Consider the following 23431-nt stretch of genomic DNA (forward strand, 5'->3'; position numbering starts at 1 on the left):
GTTGAAAACGTCTGGTCAATGGTGGTCGAGCAACTGGCTCGCCGCAATACGCCAGTCACTACTCTCGAAGAATTGTGGTATCGTGTTGAAGCTGCATGGGCAGCTGTACCTGTACACGCCATCGAAGCCCTGTTTGACTCAATACCCAGGCGTATCAAGGTCGTTATTACGGCCAGAGGTGGTTGTTCTGGGTGCTGATTTCTCAGGATCTATGCACCCAAATTGCATGAAAATGTAATCACATGTCATTTCTAGTATAATATATTTGTCCAATGAATACCCGTTTATCATCTATATTTCTTCGTGGTGTAGCAGTAGTAATGGCCAGTAGTGTATAATAAAGTTGGCAGCTCTATTACAGGTTATCATAATATGTTTGTTAGTTACAGATTTTCATCTCCGTTTATCGTAAGCTAAGTTTCTCCTGTGTTACATATATAATTCATGTTTTAACATAACCATCGGTTTCATTCTTGAAGACACAGCTTGTGTCTTTGCTAGTGTCTGTCGCTGATAAACATTTCGACACTGCGTGCTCCTCAATCTGCCATACGGGTAATTAAGTGCAAGTAAATCGGGCCAGTTTGTAAGTGATGCCTTCCTAAATTATTGTACAGATAGGGTAGTCAACTTTTTATGCCGTCCGCTCAGTTTTTCTTACGTCTGTTTGTAATAAAATGTTCTAATCGCGCACCGGTTCCATAGTAATGGTGATTTGTAACGTACAGTTGTAATTTTACTTAATGAAATTTATAAATGACAGGTACAGCGGGTTACATCATGTAAAAATAATTGCTTAGCAAATACTTTAAGTCAAAATTTTATGGAAATCTAGTGAAAATGTTTTTTAAAATCCCTTACCGCTTACCGCCCTCCATGAAATCTGTATCGCCCGCTACTGTTCTGTATGGGCCAGGTTGACTAACGCTGGTCTAGCTATAGTAGCATTATTGTGCAAATATTCAAAATGACAGTCACAATCGCAGTATTTATTTTGCCACCAACCGGTTTCAACTCGCGAAGGGGTCACCTTCAAGGCAATTTACACTGTAAAGTTATAATATTAGTAAGTAATCATGTATGTAATCTACAAGCAATTAGTCAAAGTTACATAAATAAACAGATTTTTATACCCATTTGGTCGCTCGCTGGAGTCGTCATCCTGCCTGTGCATGGTTGGTTCTCTGCATGAGCTTAAATAACGGCCAACATGTGGGCAGACGGGAACGCCCTCCGCGGTGACCGACGGTAGTTACATGCTTAAGCACGAAATCGTTAAGTTCTAAATTTTAAAATTGTAGTTAGTTTCCGCAGTGTGAACGAATCACTTGCAAGATTTGTGTAACGGGCGCGTTTACGTAGGAAAACAATATTTGCTACTAGTTAAAATCTATTTTCATGCAGCATCAGCGTTCTGTTATGCAGCCGGCCTCGGTGGCCGAGCGGTTCTAGGCGTTACAGTCTGGAACCGAGCGACCGCTACGGTCGCAGGTTCGAATCCTGCCTCGGGCATGAATGTGTGTGATGTCCTTAGGTTAGTTAGGTTTAAGTAGTTCTAAGTTCTAGGGGACTGATGACGTCGGCAGTTAAGTCCCATAGTGCTCAGAGCCATTTCAACCATTTTTTGTGTTATGCAGTTAGTTCAATTTCACTCCCATGAGAGCATTTAAAAAAAGTTGGTAATGATATCTTTCCTCCTTTCTGAAGTTTGTGCAGCATGAATGAGAACGTAAACGTCGTAACCATGTAGAGAATTATGCAGATGTATTGTAACATGAATTAGGTGGTAACGGTAGCATCGTCTGTTGCTATAAACTTCCTTGTTGTAATACGGATACGTCCTTGTGACTTCCAATAGAAACTATATTGCCCACATATTGCAGTAAGGTTCACGGATATGCGTGTTCGTGTAGGTTACAAGTGCAGAGTAGTGGTCGTACATGCCTCTCAGTTTCGTCGATTTCCGTTATAACGGAAACTTGTTTCCTGTAATCGAAGAATCTAGCTGGGTGTGCTATTCGGTGAAACTGGGTAGGGGCGGGTCAAAATGGCCGCGAGCTGTGGTGCTATTTGCTGAAGCTCATATTTTCGGGCGGGAATTGGGCAGCAGTCCAAAGAGGTGGTCACTCATTTTTAGACATGGCCAGGCGTGGGTGTTAACGTGGGTAGCGGCGGGAGCGGCGTCGACACGCCGCTAGTACACGCTGGTCGCTTGTATCTCTCGGTGTGCAACTCAGCGCTCAACAAACATGCCCCAGGCCGAAACCCAGAGTTTGTTCACTACATACTTCATCCTACTTGTCCTGCTCATCGCGCTATGGATGTTATACGCAGGCCTATTTTAGGCCGTGGTACGATCACTGCATGGCTCTTTTTAAAGATACCATTAACTTTTGTTTTTTGCGAAGCAAGTCGATGTTCTGGATTTACAAAACGTCATATAGGTGATTGGCGGAATTTTTAATCGGGTGACCAGCATGTTCATATTTGTTCTCTCTGCGGTCCGTGATGATGATCCACTTGTTTTAGACCAAGCCTGTGTCATACTCATTGGATAAAATGATGTATATATATCGATAATCCGTTTTTGATCTGAAGTATGGTTTCTCAAGTAACCAACACCGAGATTTTTATTTCTAACGCTGTATTCACTCTCCCATCAGCAATATTTGCGCTTTATTGCGTCCAAATTATTGATTTTGTATGTGTTTTGTTACCTGTACCTCTTCACCTGGGCTAGTCTGTTAAAATCGTGCATATTAATTTTGAAACATGCACAGAACTTAGGTTTCAGCCATTTTCTTTGCTACGGAATAGTCTTGATGCTGCGAATGATGTATGAAACCTTCGCAGGACAACGTTTTAAATTCAATTCTCCAGAAGCTTGAGTCGTGGCGATACGTTTATTGTGTGCAGTACTTTTTGTATTCTCGATGAGAAGAAACTGGTTCTTATTTCTGTCACGGTATTAATGCTGATCAGGAGTGCTTAATTATTTCGAAGATAGTGAAACAGCGCGTTCATTGAGATCGTGTGTAATGCGTGGCGTCTTAGTAGCCCTGCTCTGCTCTTTGCAGGCAGCTTGTGAAAGACACTTTCGACGCTTTCCGTTACAAGTGTTGTTTTGTTCGTATATTACATTTCGTAACGTCTCCAGATTTCCTTGAACTGCTCTTAAGCAAGTTTATTTTGTATATGGCACGATGGCTGTTAATTCCTCACATGTGAAAAACAGTAATACACTTAGAGCGTTATTTAACAATAAAATTATTATTATAATTATTATTATTATTATTATTGGTTTTGTTCTGATTTCTTATTGTCGCTTTGCTGCTGAATTGTGTTACATTATGGGTTTAAATACTAAAGTTTGTTAATCTGACGAATTGATGGTACAGTTCTCATTTTCAGTCGTGCTTTATTTTCGCTAATATCCATATGAATGTAAATAAAATATTGAACAATCCGTCATCGATATAAGAAAAGCTGTTGCTCTAAAGCTGTAAACTGACTAGTGTGAAGGATTCATCTTGAGGTTCAAGCTCATTCCTTTTTCCGTGTTCACTTACGGATAAAGTTCTTATGTAGGTTCCGTCTTCAAAAAACAATTTTTTTTCTTTGTTAGCCAGACAAATGTTGCTGATGATGCAGCATCTTCATTTGTGTGTGTGTGTGTGTGTGTGTGTGTGTGTGTGTGTGTGGTTTTTTCAGTCAAACAATAGGAAAAATGCTTCTTAGTCTCCATACAAATGCCAGCCGCGGTGGTCTCGCGGTTCTAGGCGCGCAGTCCGGAACCGTGCGACTGCTACGGTCGCAGGTTCGAATCCTGCCTCGGGCATGGATGTGTGTGATGTCCTTAGGTTAGTTAGGTTTAAGTAGTTCTAAGTTCTAGGGGACTGATAACCACAGCAGTTGAGTCCCATAGTGCTCAGAGCCATTCCATACAAATACAATTTCAGTTTTTAAATACATTATTCGCAAATTGATACAGATTATTTTAAGTCATACCTTGTTAACAAGGTGTGTGGTTTCTTTACATTTATGTACCTTGCATCATGGCTATTATTCGTTTTAATTTTGGAATCTGTAGCCATAGAGAATTAAATATAGAGAACTTATTTACATCCAAAATTACATCTGGAATGTTAAACTGTTGATGTTTTCGTTAGAGTAAAATAATGTAAATCAGCAATTTAACATTCCATGCGTAATTTTCGTAGTAAATAAGTTTTCTTTATTAAGTTCGGTAAGATTGCTGATGACAAAGTTAAAAAAAAGCTATGCTGCAACGTAAAGAAAGCTACAGAAACCACGGCATGTATCAGCAATTTACAATTTAAAAAAAAAAATCTGTTACTTTGTGAATGCCTTACGTAAAAACTGAAATTCTTTATGTATAGGGACAGTAAAAACCAATTTATCCTATTATTTGACAAAAAACAAAAAATGGAAATGCTGTACTTTCAACCAAACATGTCTGGGTAAATAAGAAGAAAAATAATTGTTTGCTAAAGGCAGGACCTATAAAAAATATAGTGTGAAGCACATTGGTTAAAACGATTGTCTGATTAGTATGAATGTAAAGTGCAACAAAAACGTAGTCGTTTATGAATGCTGTGGACGAATGAGAGGAATTTTGTTAATGACTATTTTTTTGCTCCCGTAAAACTCACTATACAAATTGTTAATGATTATTTTGTTTCTTTTTTTTTCAGACGTTGCCGGTTAGTGTACAAGCAGAAGCGAATTTAGTACGTTATACATTTCACTTATTTCTTCTTCGTCACAGACCTCAGTGTCATTTGGCTCCATATTTTTTGTAAAACCATTTATATTCTTGTAGTTTGCTCTGCGACGAAACACGGGAGAAGGTGACATGTGACTGAGTGAAATCTGGAGTAATCTCGTTAGAGGGAGGGATGGGGGAGGGCAAAGAGGGGATGTTAAACGAAAATGAATGAAGTGCTCAGACCCGCACACGCGAATTCTATTTTCTTTAGGATATCGATCTTTTGCTAACGGACTGTGTCGTTTCGTAGATTTTCGTCGTCAGGTTCTGTAGAGCTATGTACTCAGTTGCAGTAAGAGGTACAAGCGATCGTACGATTAGAGTTCCGAATCTACTCTGCAGACGTTTATCGTTTCCATATTCTGTGACTGTTTCCAAAGCTACTACAAAATGAAAGAACATGAATTTGTTGAGAACATTGTGAAACATTTTATAACGCTGTTGTGCAGGAATGACTGAAAGCAGATCTGGTTTTTTATACTACAATAGTTAACGTTAATCGATGAAAGTGTGACAAACATACCTCGTCTGTAATTATAGTAAAAAATACATATGTCAGTTAAATTGTGTTTCTTTTTAATTTTAAAAATTCATTCAGTTTGATTATGAACTTCAAATGGTTGTCAAGTTTTAAGTGTGGACATTTTTAGTATTGTCATAAATTATATAGCCTCTTGGAAAGGGGATGTACCCGTATGAACCCCATTCACATTAGCTTGAATGTGTAGTCAAGAACACTTCGAACGTCTTGCTGTGGAAATATTGCTCCAGCAATATATTCTGCAGTGCTTTCTGATTCTGATCGGTAGCTGCATCGTAAATATTGGATATGTCCCATCATATTTCTTATTTACTTCCACGTTCGTGCGACAAGAACAATGAAAATGTATTACTTTCTTGTAATATAAGCCCATAGCTTCTATATTTTTAAAAAAAATTTCAGCTGAAAGCATGATTTAAAATGAAAACTTTGTTGCTTCATATTCTCAAACGATGCGGAAGTTGGTAACCCAGCTGCTAATGTTTAAGAAAGGTATGTAAGTTTCTAGTTGGACAATTTTGAGAGGATTTCAGTTAGAAGTTTCCCTATTATTTCGTAATAGATTCGAGACCCCTCTGAAAAATAGTGGGTAGGGGGAGACCTGCACTCGAAAATTGTCGCAGCCTGCTCACAAAATACAGTTGAGTATGTTATGCCCGTACACCCTTTGCAAATTTATATGTGAACATCGATTGTAAAGACATACCAGTGCAGCAGTTGTTAATACTACTAAGAAATTCGTCGTAAAATGAACTCACATAAAACCGCAGGCAGGTTTTAATTGATAATTTATTCCCTACTGGTTTCGCTGCGCTAAAGCAGTATCTTCAGGTGGTTGTACTGTCACATAGATTAGCACACGGAGACAAACCCAATGTTCGTGGTCACAGAATCCAACCCCATAAAGAGGGGAAGTAGTCAACAAATAATAACCAGCAGAGCATTGGGGTGAACAGTGCAGGGGATGAGGCACTCATTTTGTTGTTCAGATCCTTGTAAAAGACTACAGTCGTGAATGAATCGTAAATTATCAACTGTTTGTGGTTTTATTCAAGTTCATTTTAGCATGAATTTCGACGGCTATGGCTTTCCATGTTATAAAGTTGTATGTACTAAGAAATTGTGAAGACCAAACTGTGCATTCTCGGAAGGTCATTACGTTTTATTATATATACCGGAGAGTAATCTTAAAATGTTCTTTTATTGATGTCATTTATTTTAAACTGAAGTGTATACTATTTATAGAATACTTTTCAGTAGTTCGATGGCTCGTGGTATGCCGCAGCACATATCTCCTTAATGAGGGGTCGTTCTTTTACTAGTCTGTCCACTGTGCCTATTAAGAGATTAGCTACGGATACGTTTAAAGTGTTTACAGTGTGCCATAGATGATAAATGCGTGCCAGAGATGATACATTCAGTTTCAAATGTCTCTGAGCACTATGGGACTTAACATCTGTGGTCATCAGTCCCCTAGAACTTAGAACTACTTAAACCTAACTAACCTAAGGACATCACACACATCCCTGCCCGAGGCAGGATTCGAACCTGCGACGCGGTTCCAGACTGACGCCATTCAGTTTCACATTAGCCAATTATTTTCCGTTTTTGACTAAAACGTTCTCAGCAGCCTCGTGTTTCAGATATGTTGGCCTTTAAGTGAACGTACACAAATGAGCCAAGAAATTATGACCACTGCCCACCGTTAGAGTGAATGACACATGTTGGCGTTGCGGGCACGTGACGTGCTAAAGGCCGCAGTGACGAATGAGGAATTATTCTAGCGACGATTCTGACCGCAAATGGCCTAATACACAGATGTATCGACTGGGAACGATCTCGGAAACGGCGGATCGGTTCGGCTTCTTCGCGTGCTACTGTTGTGATCATCTATATAAAGTGGGTTCAAGGACTGTGAAAACTACGGGTTAGCGACAGTGTCGGACTTCCATGCCTCTTCACAGAACGTGGAATCCGTAGGCGTGCCCGCTCGTTAGCGCCGGACGGGTGCCATCTGTAGCAGATCTGGCGACATAGTACAATGCTGGCGTAGACACAAGTGTTCTGGAGCACACCGGTGATAGCATTTGTAGAACACGGAACCCTTTGTAGAACCGGGCCCTTAAATGTTCCCGTGGCGCCCCAAGGACAGCGTTAAGTTACGACTACAGTGGGCACAGGATCATCCATATTGGACCATGAGTCAGTGGAAACGTGTCACCCGGTGGGATGAATCGCGTTTCTTGTAACGCCGGGTCGACGGTCGTGTATGGATATACAGTCATGTAGGCGATCGCCTACCAAAACATTAGCCGCGTCACGCAGTCCACATATCGCGTCTAGCGTTGCTGCCTCTAGATCAAGAGGTCCCGGGTTTGATTCCCAGCCGGTTTGGGGATTTTCTCCTTCCGGGAACTGGGTGTCTGCGTTCCATCATTTCATCATCATTCGTGAAATGGCGAGATTAGACTGTGTAAAGGTTGGGAATTTGTACGATCGCTGATAACCGCGCAGTTGAGCGCCCCAAAAAAAAAAAAAAAATCGTCGTCGTCTCGGAAGCAGCCATGTGAGGCAGTATTATGCTATGGGAAACATTCATCTGCCCTTCCGTGGGACATGTGCTGATAAAGAAAGGAGCCGTGACAGCTGTGGACAGCCGGTCGGGGTGGCCGAGCAATTCTAGGCGCTACAGTCTGGAACCGCGCGACCGCTACGGTCGCAGGTCCGAATCCTGCCTCGGGCATGGATGTTTGTGATGTCCTTAGGTTAGTTAGGTTTAAGTAGTTCTAAGTTCTAGGGGACTGATGACCTCAGAAGTTAAGTCCCATAGTGCTCAGAGCCATTTGAACCATTTGAACAGCTGTGGACAACACGAACATATTGCAGACCACCTGCATGTCTTCGTGCTCGAGACGACGGCGATGGCATCTTCCTGCAGGGTAACTGTCCGTGTAAGATCAGTATCGTGCTACAGTGGTTCGAGGAGCACGGTATTGAACTCCCGTTGATGTCTCGGGCATGAAATTCGCCTGATACGAATGGTGGCTCACGTCTGGTGCGCTGTTAGTCGCCATCTCAGCGCCCACCAAATACCAGCCCGTAATTTACGAAAATTGCATGGCCTGTACGTAAACGGGTGGTGCCACATACGTACCTAGGACCTGTCGAGTCCATAAGACGCGGAATCGCTTCTGTATAGCGTGCCGCCACGTTTTTATGCAAGTGGTTAGAACGTTTTACTTCATTAGTGTAGTAACAGAAATAGCGAAAGCTGCAGTGCGACCTTGAACGACCTCAACGGCGAAAGATGAAAATCGAATTTCCTGCCTTACGCGAGCGTACACCTCAACCGCTCGGCTATCCGAGCACGTACCCCGCCCGACCCAAATCTCAAGAGTAGCGCCCTATATCCACTGGTCCCCTCACTCGCAACCTAACTATATTCCCGCAAGAGTTCGGATACTGTTGTGCATCCGCACTGAATATCGTAACGCCGTCTAGCGTTTATACATTGTGTAGGGTGGTGTCTGTTCTTTCGGACATGCTCGCCCGAAAGAACAGATTCCATCCCTGAACATCTACATCTACATGATTACTCTGCAATTCACATTTAAGTGCTTGGCAGAGGGTTGATCGAACCACAATCATACTATCTCTCTACCATTCCACTCCCGAACAGCGAGCGGGTAAAACGAACACCTAAACCTTTCTGTTCGAGCTCTGATTTCTCTTATTTTATTTTGATCATCATTCCTACCTATATTTTCGCATTCGGAAGAGAAAGTTGGTGGCTGAAGTTTCGTAAATAGATCTCGCCGCGACGAAAAACGTCTTTGCTTTAATGACTTCCATCCCAACTCGCGTATCATATCTGCCACACTATCTCCCCTATTACGTGATAATACAAAACGAGCTGCCCTTTTTTGCACCCTTTCGATGTCCTCCGTCAATCCCACCTGGTAAGGATCCCAGACCAATCTGTGACTTAAATGTGAGCGTCTTGATGATATAACATAGCACGTAACACGTTTTTAATCCATTTTACCCTTCAGTGGTATATTAAAGTTTTGTTACGGCTATTTTGCAGTATTAAGAGAGATTATTTTAGTTTTCTGTTATTGATGGTACTGGCAACTAATTTTATAATTTGTCTTTGGTGTCATTCTGTCTCACATCTGATTCATTGTTTTTAGACAGGAATGTAACTGCTTCCATGTCGTATGAAGGGAAACAGTGGATAGCGAACTGTGATACTTAGGTAACGGAATGTTAGGACTTCTTGCCCGTCACGGAAATGACTTCCAACTCGTTCAGTGTTAGTTGGGGTTGGGTTGTTTTGGGGGAAGGAGACCAGACAGAGAGGTCATCGGTCTCATCGAATTAGGGAAGGACGGGGAAGGAAGTCGGCCGTGTCCTTTGAAAGGAACCATCCCGGCATTTGCCTGGAGGATAGGGAAATTACGGAAAACCTAAATCAGGATGGCCGGACGCGGGATTGAACCGTCGTCCTCCCGAATGCGAGTCCAGTGTCTAACCACTGCACCACCTCGCTCGGTTGTTTCCGTGTTAGTGATATCCCCGTCAGTAAAGGTTCTTAGTAGTTAAATATAGATATTTCTTTATTGATGCTAGGATGACTTTCTTGTTAACTGACTTTAGAAACCATCTCCCCCCCCCCTAAAAAAAACACCTTTGGAACAGGCCTTGAAGGCCTAACGATACCGACGGCCGCCTTGTCATCCTCACCCCTTAGGCGTCATCGGACGCGAATACGGTGGAGCGTGTGGTTCAGCATGCCATTCTCCCGGCCGTTATCAGTTTTCGTGATCGGTGACGCTACTTCTCAGTCAAGTAGCTCCTCAATTGGCCTCACAAGTGCTGATTGCACCTAGCTCGCCAGCAACACTCGGCAGACCCAGACGGTGACTCATCGAGGAGTTAGCCAAGCCCGACAGCGCTAACTTCGGTGATCTGACGGGAACCGGTGTTACCACTGCGGCAAGCCCGTTGGTTTGCTTAGTAACATAACATTTTACAAACATCACACGGTGGCCTGTCGGCTGTTTAACCGAAACGATGACTGCACGATGTCAAATAACAAGGAAACCAAAACGTCTATTAACTATGCAGATTGATTATTCAGGTTTTAGAACGATACCTTGTGTTCCTTTATCGACTGCGGAGAATATCTGTGGAATCCTCGCAGAGGCAGGCTTTTATTTACGACGAAAGCAGTTTAGTGATTACGAAGGCGCATGTTTTATCTATGAAATTTCATCTCCATTCTTATTGAAGTGGCTTTAAAGGCTGTGATAGTTATTAAACATTTCTATAGGGACGCACCAGGACACGCTAATAGCAAAAGAGAAGATTTAAAAATGAAATAACTGGTTGCGATAAAAATAACGTCTGGGTTTATATACAGTTGCCTCTTGATAGCGAACTGTATCTGTGCATTTTTTCGGAACATTTGACTTAGTAATCTCTCTGGCATGTTGATGATTCTCACTAATAGATTTGATACGCTTCTGAATTTGCTACGGCAATTACATTTCTGACCCCATTGTAGAAGCGATGTAGCTTCAGCCGATAACGTTGCGATAAGTCGCGTCCGCTCGTGGCAAATAACTCTCATTATATACAGAAGAACCATTTGGGCGTCGCAGAATATTTCTCGACGTATGATATGTACAAAAAGGCTTATTTAAACAAATCAGTAGAAAGTATTGTCACAGGTGCGCCCTAGGAACGCGTGAATTTAAGACAGCATAATCCAAATTCCTTCCTACCCGCGTCCTCGACGTCGAGGCCAGCTACTGCGTCGTTTAACTAGCTGTCCGAGCCATTGGCAGACCGTTCCTTATGCGTAGCACTTAGATGATGGCGTAGATTTGTTTCAGATTTTAATACATACGGAGACAATTAAAAGTGTAGTAACTTGTGGTTTGTGGCCTATTTCAGCCTCTAAAAAACAATAGAAGTTGCAGCAGTTGCATAAAGGAAAAATATCGAGTCTGGAATCCCAGTGTTAGGTACGCACGCGTCAGTAGGCTATTCGGGGAAGCGAGCTCACTCGCCTGTCGTGACTTCACTTGTTATTTGAGATGGGAGCTGTTTATATGAAATGATTGTTGTAGCGTTCTTTCGGAACGATATCAGTAAATTCTTCAATTATAGCATTTCTCTTCCTGTATCTTATTTTTGTATCACAATATATCTTTCACACGACGCTGAAACTACAACCACCGTCGTTTTATCTGTGCAGCCAACACGAAAAATTCACCCGTGTATCTATTTATTTTGTAAGATAACAGTAACTTGTATTGCAGTCTTTGTAAACTCCGAAGTCGAACACATACGGTTTCGAGGTAGATGAGGACAGCATAGACGACATGCGGTCTCACGCTATCTTGTCAAAAGGCAGTTACACGGAGACCACGAATGTCTCGAAGATAGGGCACAGCCACCGGCCTTAACACGTTGGAAATGTAGCGGCTACTATCCAAATTACTGTCTATGTGAACCAGAGGTGACCGTGTTGAGTAGACAATTGCACACCAGGTGCTCGACTAGTATGACGACGATGAATGCAAATACTGTAACGTTCGTTGTACTCGTAGCCTCCATAGTTCGATACATCCAGGACAATGCCTCCGCTGTAGGCACTGATCGCATCAGCCTCTCTCTGCTGCTGCCATTTCGAGGGAAGCCGCAACACTTCTCGGCTTGCTGAAGATCCGTGCTTCTCCAGTAGTCGTTTCACTGTTGTCTGACTGAAACGATGTACGTGACGTAGCTCTACCGACCTTACGGCCGAGCGAACAATATGTCTCATCTACATCCATACTCCGCAAGCCACCTGACTGTGTGTGGCAGAGGGTACCTTGAGTACCTCTATCGGTTCTCCCTTCTATTCCAGTCTCGTATTGTTCGTGGAAAGAAGGATTGTCGGTATGCCTCTGTGGGGGCTCTAATCACTGTGATTTTATCCTCATGGTCTCTTCGCGAGATGTACGTAGGAGGGAGCAATATACTGCTTGACTCCTCGGTGAAGGTATGTTCTCGAAACTTCAACAAAAGCCCGTACCGAGCTACTGAGCGTCTCTCCCTCAGAGTCTTCCACTGGAGTTTACTATCATTTCCGTAACGCTTTCGCTATTACTAAACGATCCTGTAACGAAGCGCATTGCTCTCCGTTGGATCTTCTCTATCTCTTCTATCAACCCTATTTGGTACGGATCCCACACTGCTGAGCAGTATTCAAGCAGTGGGCGAACAAGCGTACTGTAACCTACTTCCTTTGTTTTCGTATTGCATTTCCTTAGGATTCTTCCAATGAATCTCAGTCTGGCATCTGCTTTACCGACGATCAACTTTATTTGATCATTCCATTTTAAATCACTCCTAATGCCTACTCCCAGATAATTTATAGAATTAACTGCTTCCAGTTGCTGACTTGTTATATTGTAGATAAATTATAAAGGATCTTTCTTTCTATGTATTCGCAGTGCATTACACTTGTCTACATTGAGATTCAATTGCCATTCCCTGCACCATGCGTCAATTCGTTGCAGATTCTCTTGCATTTCAGTACAATTTTCCATTGTTACAGCCTCTCGATATACCACAGCATCATCCGCAAAAAGCCTCAGTGAACATCCGATGTTATCCACAAGGTCATTTATGTATATTGTGAATAGCAACGGTCCTACGACACTCCCCTGCGGCACACCTGAAATCACTCTTAATTCGGAAGACTTCTCTCCATTGAGAATGACATGCTGCGTTCTCTTATCTAGGAACTCTTCAATCCACACAACTGGTCTGATAGTCTATATGCTCTTACTTTGTTCATTAAACGACTGTGGGGAACTGTATCAAACGCCTTGCGGAAGTCAAGAAACACGGCATCTACCTGGGAACCCGTGTCTATTGCCGTCTGAGTCTCGTGGACGAACAGCGCGAGCTGGGTTTCACACGATATTCTTTTTCGAAACCCATGCTGGTTCCTACAGAGTAGATTTCTAGTCTCCAGAAAAGTCATTATACTCGAACATAATACGTGTTCCAAAATTCTACAACTGATCGTCGTTAGAGATATAGGTCTATAGTTCTGCACATCTGTTCGACGTCCCTTCTTGAAAACGGTGATGACCTGTGCCCTTTTCCAATCCTTTGGAACGCTATGCTCTTCTAGAGCTTCTGGGGTACTGGTTTCACGGGGCCATTGAGATCCTGCACGACGTCGAGTATGGCCCTCACGAACCCGTCGACTCCGCATTGCAATTGCAGTCGTGGGATTCCGAACAGAAGAATCGAGGAACGGTAAACTGCAGTCTCAGTAACTCACGATGCTGCCTGTGTCGAATTCCGACACCTGCTCGCAGACGTTCCTTCTCCTTGCGTGAGGCTTAAGACGATGGTGTCATAAGTGAGCAACAATTAAATACAATTTCTAAATGAGAAACCCGTTACGTAACCTTTCCTTATATGTAGAGTGCAGCTGGTGTTACTCCTATCTACTGTGTATTGCTGGACTAAAGTGCTGATCATTTGTATATCCGTGCGTGTAGTACATTCGTGCTGTCTTCACCGTGTTGCAATTTTAATGGTCAGTAGTGTAGTTTATATGTCATGCAGAGTAGCAGATACGTTGTTGTTTCTGTAGATTCGCAGATCATTCCTGCAACAGTGATTGACGTGGGATTATTACTACATTTGTTAACGGAAAATGCATGTTTTTTGGGAATATAAAAACGGAGGTCGGGTGTGAGGCAGATTATTGAAATAGGGAGGACGAAAAGAAGCTATCTGTAGCTTGTGTCGTCGGTCGTATGACACAGGAACGTCTAATCTCAACATAGAGATTATTATAATGATAAGGAACCAAACACACTGATTTTGCAGAAGAACAGTGTTTACTTGTTGTGAGACTTCCTGCTATTGGGTACCGTAAACAGACTGTAAATTATAAAGACGCACCTGACGGTAAAGAGGCAGATAACCTCATCGAGTTTTTTCGATGTAGTATGGTAGGAAACAAGCCACTGGTTAACCCGTCCCGAAGGAGACAAGTTTTTTTTATAAAAAGCGGTTTGATCGGTCGGCGCTCGGAATATTCGGAGGCTAGCCAATCAAATACCGGCATTGTGGGAGACGGAAAATGCGGCAATGCGAGGTTTCCTCGTACTTCACATCCGATTTTAGTTCAGATGGGAAAGTAGAGTTCTGAGATCGAGCTCAAGATCCGGCACCTCCGCCATCCCACTTCATAGCTGAGAACCGATGCACTGGGAACTTAGAAACATTTTTGGGCTAATTTGGTCTTCGCCACTGGCGAAGGCGTCGTTTCCACCAGTGATCGATTCTACAGGCACGTGAACCATCACGTGCAGTACTATGGTGAGATCGAACCGCAGCCACAAGTTGAGGCGTAAGGAAATCGTAATAAAATTTTCGTAATTCGTTTATTTTGAGCTTCTCACTGAAGACTTGCATTCTGTCTGTAATGAAAAGTTTGCTTTCAACTTCGCCAACAGGATTGACGCTTTTCCTCTCTCAAATATGAATTACTTCGAGTAACCTTAAGACAATCACTAGGCATTTCACTATTGTAAGTAAATTTTTTTGCGAGATTATTAGCTTTCTCCCCCCCCCCCCCCCTCCCCCGTCTCCTAAGTGAGATATGCCAAGAACATTAAAGTTGTTAAAGTTGTCTCCTGTTGCCATTCATTTTTTTTATTTGTCTGTGATTTTACCATGTGGATGTTGCCACAGGTTGCCTGTGTTTAGTATTAATTTTTTTATAATAAATCACATCATTATAACTCTTGTTTCATTTAATATTCGTAAGTTCCCCCATCACCGTTTTGGAGATTACATTTGCGTACATTTTATCGACGCCCACCAGAATTCAACTCATTAACTTCGAGCGTCAACTCCCTTTGAGTAGAGAGATGAATGAAATACAAAACCACCTCCCACAATTTGAAACTCTATAATTTATATTAATGAACAATTTGAAGGCAGCGTACTAACTTGCGGAGAACTCATGAAGAGCAACATAGCTCATCTAGAACTACCGCTTGGTTTCACCTGAAAAATGAACTTTATACCTGCAACCTAGGGTGTTAATAGGATTACGATAACACGCTGTTCGCTATTGTACGAGGCCGTAGTGCATTTCCTTCAAAGTTAAAATAGGTTACCAACATGTTAAGCGTATCAAAAAGTATATGTAGTTAAATAGATACGTCACCCTGTGGGTGGGATTGGAGAAAGCGACGCTACACGGGAACCACGGAGGCCATCTGTTTGAAATTCTCTAGCTCCCTACTGTTCTGTCGGAGATTCCAACTGAAGTGGCGCAGAAGCTCCACCTTTGTGATCATCACTAGCAGCTTTACCTTGAGCCTACGAAATGCTTAATCGTTGGCCTTAATTCATCCTTGGAGGCCCCTAACAGAACGAACAGACTAACGTCAACTGCAGGCTGCACCGTCACAGAGGATTGTTGGAAAAAACCAGTCCGACTCAGTAGTTTCTTTATGCCTATCATACATTAATCGAACAGTTGTTAGAAGCAGCATGTTAGTTATCAGACATTCCTTGGTCGAAGGAGAAATAACCTAGTTTACATTACTTGTATCTGACCACTGGTAGGGACAGGTCCGTAACATATCCACAACCGACCCGCGGACTTATTTCTTCAATGCTATAATAAACAGTGGACCGAGCGAGGTGGCGCAGTGGTTAGACACTGGACTCGCATTTGGAAGGACGACGGTTCAATCCCGCGTCCGGCCATCCTGATTTAGGTTTTCCGTGATTTCTCTAAAATCGCTACAGGCAAACGCCGGGATGGTTCCTTTGAAAGGGCACGGTCGACTTCCTTCCCCGTCCTTCCCTAATCCAATGAGACCGATGACCTCGCAGTTTGGTCTCTTCCCCGAAAGAACCCAACCCAAACAGTGGAAGCTCAAGATAATCAGTGCGAGCACATCACAAAGCTGACATGCCCCAAAATACTCGTATATACATTTCTATTGTTCCCTAAATCGCTTCAGGCAAATGCCGGGATGGTTCCTTTGAAAGGGCACGGCCGATTTCCTTCCCCATCCTTCCCTCACCCGAGCTTGCGCTCCGTCTCTAATGACCTCGTTGTCGACGGGACGTTAAACACTTATCTCCTCCTCCTCTATTTCTATTGCTCTGATAACCGTATGCATCTGTAAATAAATCAAGAGAAAATTGTTTTCATTCGGTGTACTGGACACAGTGTTCATGACTTTCCATCTTTCTTATGCATAAATATCGGGAATCTGTGGTACTTACGTAATAGTAATGTTGTGTATATAAATGTGTTACAAGCCTCTGAGAATCTTAACAATAAGAAAAGCAAATCAGATACGCACACGAGACAGTGTTACGAACCTCCGGAATATTGGGGATTCGTACGGTCGGTGTTGTTGATCGTGTGCGTGTAATACCAACGAAAAATTAGGAGAAAAGGATAAATGACATGTGCCAGTAAAGAACTTCTTTATAGGAAAGTTCCTGCCGAACATAGCTGAGGATAGGAGAGGGTACGACATAGTTGGTGTTTCGCAAATCGGCTCGCGGCGCTCATGAAACTGAATACTTTGCAAAGACTTGAAAAATGCGCAGAACTAATGCAACCTAATTATCTGCCAACAGTTGTGATTAGTATGCACCAAACGTTTTCCACCTTGCACGAGAAAACCCACGAAATGTTCCATTGGAAGAAACATAGGTAAAGTTGAATATGGCGTGGCTTTTGTTTTGGAAGACTAGCTTGGGAAGCAGTTTTGTCACTTCCACCAAGTCTGTATATTAATAGAAGAATTATTTGTGAACGTGCACAGGGAAAACGGTGGTTGCATAGTTTCAACATAACGTCGTAATGTGCAAAACAAAAATAAAAATATGTATCTATAGAAGAATATTGCAACAAATCTTTTTTTCCGTTTACGTAAATCATCTGGATTGGGTTTTAATGTTCTAGTATTAACCGTAGAATATCCACGGTAGGGTTGTTATTGGACAGATACGGCAACAGAAAGAGACTCTCAGCAATATCTGACAAAGAAGCTCGCACAGAACTACTGTGTGTCGTTGAAGTTTGCTCCGACGACCGTAATGCTCATATTTACATTGATCGGTGCTTGCAATATGTACCAAAGACTTGCCGGGCATGTGAGTGCTGTGAGGCGGGCCCCGTTCTTAGCAGCCGTTGACGACGAAGAGCGCCACATGCTATGGAGTTTGATATCGCCTGGGTTACCGCAGTCATTTGCCGTATGGATGACACTCTGCGTCACCTAACATCATGTCACCAATAGACAGAAAATACCATTTGTCTAGTGAGAATTGTAACCGCTCTTTAGAGAGTGGTTTTACAGAAACGAGTATTAGATTAAATTATGCAATACGAAATGACCTAAGAGCCAAAACACGGTAGTAGCATTTCGAAGCAATAGTTAGTTAAAATTTTACAAAGAGTAGATATTCGAAATAGAGTAACGCAAAGTAGTACAAAGGGAATCCAAGGAGGACATAACAGAGCTGCGTTTTGTTTTGAATGTAATATATAAACCAATGCGCAGCATTGTTAGGTCTCTTGAGTTTTTGTTTTCAGCGGAGGCGAGTGTGTTCGCAGTTCTCCCGTGGTAGTCGCAATTTTGGGGTTAGAAGCCTAATTAAATTGCATTCTTAGAACTGGATTTGACATTGGAGTGGTGGAGAAAAGATTATTTTGGGATAAATTCAGAGACGGAGTCAATTAGAGGTGATAGGGTATACGAACATTGATATTCAAGTGAATGGTGATTGTACGTGTTAAACGAAACGCTACGATTGTATACCGACGATTGTGAAGAGATTTATTGACAATACGGGAACTTTTATGTTGGATTAGGACTTTATTCTCTTTATGCGGATTATTAAAGAGTACTGAGACTGAAAATAGTTTGGACCTTCTCACACTAGTATCTTTACCACTCGTTGTCAAAGTGATTCCTCTAATAAACGAGAAGTGAAAAACAGTGTCCGTTAAAAGAATAAACTTGTGCTGAACATACATTGAAAGGATTCGAACCCAAAATTAATATCGCGTCGTGAGAATTGAGAAGCTTAGACACTGTAAGGCCCAGAGACTTACTTATAATTTATCGGACTTAAATGGCAAAGGACAGTTCCCCGAGAAAGCGTATCTTTGGTGATAGTTACACGAAGGAATGTAGTACTGACTGACTGTTATCACACACCGAAACAGTATACACTAGGATCAACTCTCGATGCTCTCCAAATGTTCTCTTCGGAGGGTCTCTCATTAATTTGTGAATAGGAGGGACATCCGTCATGTTGGTACAACACTGAATGCGTAATGTCCTGGGGATGTCTTGCAATAACTGTGGCAGCAGCATATCGTAGGAACTCGAGATACTGGAGTGTGCTTAGATTCCCATCAATAAAACTGGGACCAATGATATACACGCACCAAACGTCGATAGACCGAGAGCATAGTTTTTATCCACTTCGTTGAGTCAGCATGGATTTTCAACGATTGGTGCATTTTACGAAGATTAACTTGCTCACGGTTTGGAAACGATGTGTCTTCCTTAAACAAAACTTTACATTGCTATGCCTATGCCACATCACTCTGCACATTTCATAGATAATATTCGGAGAACTGTAACCTATTTTTGGAAGTTATTGCCACGAAGCTCTAGATGCAGCGAACAGTGAAGAGGGTGAAATGCGGTGGAATGTAGTGTTTGCAGAACAGTCGCTGGTTTATCCCTCTCGTACGTCCGAGACGCCTCTTAGTGACATATGCATTGTGCGTTACTGTTGCTAAAATGTTAGTTTCGTTTCTTTCATCAGTTGCTCTTATTTTTCCTAGGCGTATTTTATTCTCCAGACTTCCAGTTTCTTTCTCTGTCCGGGGACTGGGTGGTTGTGTTGTCCTCATCATTTCGTCATCATCTCATTCGTGACAGTGACTAGACTGGACTGTGACATACATTGGACTGTGTAAACACTGGAACCTTGCACGGACGCTGATAACTGCGCAGTTGAGCGCCATACAAACCAAACATCATCAAACACTTCCAGTTTCTAGAAGTCTCTTACATAAATGTTTGCAAAGACAGATCGCGAGTGCTCGGCAGGATCTGGATACTTTTCAGCATACAATCGTACCTCTGGTCTAAGAGTTTGGCGACATTAGCCATATACACTACTCTTTGTAAAAATGGGAACCCCGAAAGCAATGGTCTGCAACACGCCACGATAAGAGGACGTGTAGAACAGCGGAACCGTGATACGTGATTTAAACTTCAGAGAGGTGACGTGTACGGAGGCCCAACAGCGTCCCCTTATTGTGTGTCCGGACAGGTCAGTGTTACGCAACACTCAGTCGGTGCGGAGCAGTCATACAGAGTGGAAACGTGTAACCGAGTGCCAATGTGTCTCGCATACATCACAAAGCAGTCCGCGGTTCGTGGTCTTGCGGTAGCGTTCTCGCTTCCCGCGCACGGGGTCACGGGTTCAATTCCCGGCGGGGTCGGGGAATTTCTCTGCCTCGAGATGACTGGGTGTTGTGTGTCTTTCATCATCATTTCATCCTCCTTCACTCGCAAGTCGCCGTAGTGGCGTTAAAGAACTTGTGGAGCGGCGGCCGAACCGCCCCGCGGGGGGTCTCCCGGCCACCAAAGCTATACGCTCATGATCATCACAAGAGCATAATTTATGGGCATGTGAGTGCGTTCGGGAGGCAGGTCTGTCGTCCCGTGACACTTCGACTCGTGCTGGCCACGTTGCGTGAACAGTGAGGCGCATGTGGAACCAATTTAGAGAAGAGGGCCGTATTCTGCGCCGACAAAGTATTAGATGACACAATGTTACCACGCTCGATCGTAACGAACAGAAGAGCTTTGTCCACAGTACTGGCGCGACGAAGGAGCACTGCAACGGATGTGGACATGTCTCCGTCGGCGGTTGGACGCCATCTTCTGCGGATTGGACTGGTGGCTCCTAAGAAATTTTGGTCTTATGTCAAAGCGGTAGGTGGATCAAAACAGAATGTCCAGACATTCTGTGACAAAAATGGTACTGAAACAGAGGATGACAGACTAAAGGCCGAAATACTAAATGTCTTTTTCCAAAGCTGTTTCACAGAGGGGAAGACTGCACTGTAGTTCCTTCTCTAGATTGTCGCACAGATGACAGAATGGTTGATATCGAAATAGACGACAGAGGGATAGAGAAACAATTAAAATCACTAAAAAGGGGAAAGGCCGCTGGACCTGATGGGATACCAGTTCGATTTTACACAGAGTACGCGAAGGGACTTGCCCCCCTTCTTGCAGCGGTGTACCGTAGATCTCTAGAAGAGCGTAGCGCTCCAAAGGAATGGAAAAGGGCACAGGTCATCCCCGTTTTCGAGAAGGGACGTCGTACAGATGTGCAGAACTATAGACCTATATCTTTAACGTCGATCAGTTGTACAATTTTGGAACACGTATTATGGTCGAGTATAATGACTTTTCTGGAGACTAGAAATCTACTCTGTAGGAATCAGCATGGGTTTCGAAAAAGACGATCGTGTGAAACCCAGCTCGCGCTATTCGTCCTCGAGACTCAGAGGGCCATAGACACGGGTTCCCAGGTGGATGCCGTGTTTCTTGACTTCCGCAAGGCGTTCGATACAGTTCCGCACAAAGTAAGAGCATATGGACTATCAGACCAATTGTGTAATTGGATTGAAGAGTTCCTAGATAAGAGAACGCAGCATGTCATTCTCAATGGAGAGAAGTCTTCCGAAGTAAGAGTGATTTCAGGTGTGCCGCAGGGGAGTGTCGTAGGACCGTTGCTATTCACAATATACATAAATGACCTTGTGGATAACATCGGAAGTTCACTGAGGCTTTTTGCGGATGATGCTGTGGTATATCTAGAGGTTGTAACAATGGAAAATTGTACTGAAATGCAGGAGGATCTGCAGCGAATTGACGCATGGTGCAGGGAATGGCAATTGAATCTCGATGTAGACAAGTGTAATGTGCTGCGAATACACAGAAAGAAATGTCCCTTATCATTTAGCTACAGTATAGCAGTTAATTCCATAAATTATCTGGGAGTACGCATTAGCAGTGATTTAAAATGGAATGATCATACAAAGTTGATCGTCGGTAAAGCAGATGCCAGACTGAGATTCATTGGAAGAATCCTAAGGAAATGCAATCCGAAAACAAAGTACACTTGGTCTTATTTTGCGAGCCGATTACGAAGGCCCATTTTACGTTTGTGTGACAGCCGTCTGTAAGGCAGCTTGTACACACCGTTATATGGCTTTCTGAGTTTTCAGCTCGACTGTGTGTTTAGTCATATCAGTCTGAGGCCATAATAGGCTGAACGATTTTCTTGGTCTTATTTGGCGAGCCGATTACGAAGGCCCATTTTACGTTTGTGTGACAGCCGTCTCTAAAGCAGCTCGTACGCACCGTTACTTGGAGAGCCATATGGTGGCTTTCACATGTACACGGCAGGTGCCAGGGGCAGCTGCAGTCCAAACGGCACACGGCAGCCCCGCAACTGCGGTGCGTTCACTCAGCCGTGTACTTCTGCCACAGGAAACGTCGCGCCTTCACATCTTTCAGGCGCGGCCGTCTTCAACAGCGTGTACATTAGCTAATTCGTTCTAAGATTACCTGCCTTCTTTTGTTTCCGCAGTTACTTCTCGTAGATCCACACGTGACTTGGGAAGTAGACGTTTCTTTCGTGGAAAAATGGCCACTTTTGTGCGACAAAACCCTAGAATATTGTAAGGATAGGATTAATACAGTGAATGTGAAGTGGACTGGAGTTACAAAGATCTTTTTAACAATTTATATTTTGGAAACCTACCCGTTTGCAGAACCATTTGAAGTCAAAAACTAATTCAGCATTATGTTCCTCATATTATTTGCCGAAATTCCACCACATAACCGTCTAGCTGCCTAAAATCGTTAAAGTTCAGTTGTCAGTGACGTATCCGCCGCCACACATGACACACCATTTTACATCTACAGAAAAAACGAGCGGCTAGTTCAAAGATGTTGAAAAATTGTACATTTATTGTTCAATATTAAATATCAGTAAATTCAGGAAATGTTTCTTCAATAGTTAGTTACCCAATCAGTTGTAATGTGCCGAGTAAGAACTTTTAAGATCTTGCCGTATATTGAAGTAGTAATTTTATTTTAGTTCACTGATGACGACAGCCATTGTTTGTTTCGGCTGAGTAGATTCCCTGAAGAGCGTGTTCTTGCACTGCAACGAATCCGTGTCGCGCATGTAGTTCATCGAATGTGGTCATTCGAACTTCTCGTGTTCGCTACGGAGCCGCATTCGTTCCCTTTTAATTGAATTGGATGAACCCACTATATAATATTTCTCCTTTTTAAGAGACGATAAACAAAAACCGTGCCACCATTTGCTCACGTTCAAATCGAACTCGAAGCACGTCGCTGTTAATAAAATAATAAACAGCATTATCGTAATTTGTCTATTGACGTTCAATAAATAAGCCGCAACTATACGATTTTTGAACTGGTCCAATTTGAAACTTCCTGGCAGATTAAAACTGTGTGCCGGACCGAGACTGGAACTCGGGACCTTCCAGCCAATTTGGTTATAATGGATTGTACGTGTGCGGAGTTTCGGAAGAGAGGTACTCGTAGACTGAAGTTTGCAATATGGATCTGAGTTCGAAGATCGTTGCCCGCAAAAGCACAGTTCAGAGTTAGATTCCCTACCCCTCAGAAAGTTTCTATCTCACATAAAGAGAGTGTTGCAAGTCATGACGACATACCCAACTAATGTCGTTACTTTGTATAGTAGGCTGGGGTGTAACGTGTCCATATATTAATATAATATTTAAGTTGAGACCTTTGAGTAGAGAATGTGGCTTTCATTTGATTGTTATACTTCAGCTATACTTTTCGGCGCAGTACAATGTACCGTCGTTTTATTTATTTAATTATTCATCCAGGGATCATCTTACGATGATACTTGACTTGACATAATACTGTGAAAAC

At 42.8% G+C, this 23431-nt stretch overlaps 1 protein-coding gene across 7 annotated transcripts in view; it reads left to right on the forward strand.

Moving 5' to 3' along the window:
• LOC124721462 (ligand of Numb protein X 2-like) overlaps nt 1–23431 on the forward strand; it is a 579832-nt gene that overhangs the window by 186561 nt on the left and 369840 nt on the right. For 3 of the 7 annotated variants that reach the window (XM_047246450.1, XM_047246451.1, XM_047246453.1), the window contains one exon: nt 4716–4724. The exons of 1 other annotated variant lie outside the window; for it this stretch is intronic. The gene's annotated coding sequence lies outside the window, so the exon portion shown is untranslated. Of the gene's footprint in view, nt 1–2188; nt 2352–4715; nt 4752–23431 lie in introns of those variants that run through there. 3 more of the 7 variants (XM_047246452.1, XM_047246448.1, XM_047246449.1) reach the window with 3 other exon arrangements.

Source organism: Schistocerca piceifrons, chromosome X (genome assembly GCF_021461385.2).
Source record: "Schistocerca piceifrons isolate TAMUIC-IGC-003096 chromosome X, iqSchPice1.1, whole genome shotgun sequence".
Taxonomy (NCBI): domain Eukaryota; kingdom Metazoa; phylum Arthropoda; class Insecta; order Orthoptera; family Acrididae; genus Schistocerca; species Schistocerca piceifrons.